Source organism: Montipora capricornis, chromosome 11 (assembly GCF_036669925.1).
Source record: "Montipora capricornis isolate CH-2021 chromosome 11, ASM3666992v2, whole genome shotgun sequence".
In the NCBI taxonomy this organism is placed as follows: Eukaryota; Metazoa; Cnidaria; class Anthozoa; order Scleractinia; family Acroporidae; genus Montipora; species Montipora capricornis.
The window spans coordinates 1649153-1651652 of NC_090893.1; the positions used below are offsets into that span (position 1 = coordinate 1649153).

General features: G+C 36.6%; 1 protein-coding gene across 1 annotated transcript in view; it reads right to left on the bottom strand.

Moving 5' to 3' along the window:
• The window catches only part of LOC138022993 (uncharacterized), a 75950-nt gene that overhangs the window by 19463 nt on the left and 53987 nt on the right, over positions 1–2500 (bottom strand). The window lies entirely within an intron of this gene.

Below are 2500 nucleotides of genomic sequence, written 5' to 3' on the forward strand. Positions count from 1 at the left end.
CTTTTACCAAAATATTTCAAGCTGTGTTCTTAATAACGGGTTCTCTACCGGACCTTTTGAGATACAAAGAGGTGTGAGGCAAGGAGATCCACTCTCTCCATACTTGTTCATTATTGTCCTAGAAGTACTAGCTGTTAGTATACGTAAAAATAAGGATATTCAAGGGATTGTGGTGGATGGAATCGAAATTAGACTTGAGCTTTTCGCAGATGATCTTACTGTATTCCTGAGGAACGATTGGTCTCTTAGACACCTCCTTGCTCTTATTTCAAAGTTTGGAATCTGTTCGGGTCTTGTCATAAATTTTGACAAAACAGAAATGTTTATCTTGGGGAACTCGGTTATGGCTCCAGCACAGGACCAAAGTATTATGAACATTAACGTTAAGAGAGCTGTGAAAATATTAGGGGTGTATTTTACTTATGACAGCCGTTTGAGACACAAACTAAATTTTAAGGAAATAATAGATGCTGTCAAAACAAAACTTCAACTTTGGAAGTGGAGAAATCTGACAATAATTGGAAGAATTCAGATCGTTAAAACTTTTGTAATTCCACTGATAATGTACCGTGCTGGATCAATTTGTATAGATATGGAGGTGGTAACTGAGGCTAATACGATTATATTTGATTTTATCTGGAAAGGGAAAGACAAAGTAAAACGAGCTTCCCTAGTCGGTGACATAAAAGATGGGGGCCTGAAGGCCCCGCATTTAGAATCGATAATTAAGACTCATAGAATAATGCTTTGCCAGAGACTCGCGGATGAAGAACCTTGTAATTGGAAAACTATATTATTTCACTATTTGAAACAGGTCGGGGGGAAGTTCATCCTCTGTTGCAACTTTGACATAAAAAAGCTACCGATAAACCTCCCAATGTATTACAGGGAATGTTTTGAGTGTTTTTCGCATTGCTCCGCAGCCACCGATAACAATGTACTTGAGCTTTCGCACGAACAAATTTCCAACACTGTTCTTTGGAACAATAAATTTATATGTATTAATAATAAATCAGTCTTCAATCAAAGCTTGGTTAGTAAAGGAATAATCAAAATAGGCGATTTAGTAACAGAGAAAAACCAATTTATTTCTCAATGTAATCAAAGCCGGGTGAATCTTTCTCCAAAAGATATTTTTGATTTGATGTCCTTAGTTGATGCAATCCCTGCACCGTGGCGACAGTCGCTGAAAATAAATGGATACTTGAACAAGAGTCCTTTTGTTATTCAGGACCAAATTCAACTTGTGCTCAATAACCAGGAGGTCTCGATCACTGAGGCGACCTTTAAGAAGGTTTATAGGGAGTTGGTCTCTGGTTTTGTTACTCCACCGACAGCTCATTCAAAGTTTAATGAAAGCTTTAATGGTGTTTGTTTGGACTGGAACGAAATTCATAGTTTGCCCTTTCTAGTCGCTTTAGACACAAAGTCACGAGAATTTCAATATAAAATTCTAATTAGGTATTTAGTGACAAATACGTTTTTGAAAAAAAATAGGCAAAATAGACTCCTCATTGTGCACCTTTTGTGGTATGTTGGACGAATCCCTGGAACATCTTTTTGTGACTTGCCATTTTACTACATTGCTGTGGAAAGAACTCATAGCTTGGTGTAGTGGAAGACAAATTAGAGTTGAATCACTATCTGCTGCAAATATAATTTTTGGTGACTGGCAAAGGAAAGATTGCTTCCTCTTATTAAATCATATAATCCTCATCGCAAAACAGTACATTTATTATTGTAGGTCCAACAATTTGAAACCACTTTTCTACGTTCTGTTGCAAAGAATTAAGTTTGTCTACCAATTAGAGAGCAAAATTGCTAAATGGAACAATAATTGGCAAGGTCACTCTATCAAATGGGGTAAGAGTGGTTTTGAAGATGTTGAAGATTGAAACGTGCTTTTATATCTTTTTCGATATTCTAACACAGCGCTATTGTGGGTGTGTTTGTGTGTGTGTGTTTGTGCATCATGTAGGGGGAACTTTTTGGGGGCGGGGGGTGGTTGTTAGCATCCACTTGTTAGCTCAAATCTGTATATACATATATTTTTTTTGTGATTGCTGTAATTTCTTCGTTTTTGTAAGTGCTGTAACTCCAATATGGAAATGTTAAAAAAACAATAATAAAATACAAAAAATAAATAATGATTAGATTATTCGCACTCGATTTCTATGAGGTGACAGTTGATGATGAGACCACCTCATAGAAATCTCGCGCTCATAATCTAATTGTTAAATATTCACCGATGAAAATTATACTAAATATAATTATGCAGAAGCAACGCTCCCGTATCACGCAATCGGGCATAAATTGCGCCATCAACGCTCGCGTTCATTGGCTGTCTCTGATTTTATTTCATCACTGACCAATCAGATTGTTTGGCTTGTTACCTCTCTTTGAACTGAATTACCCATGTTCTGCGCTGTGTCACCTGAAAACTGCCTTAGTCAATAACACGGAGAAATTTTTCCATGTATATTATTAGGGTTTGTAACTA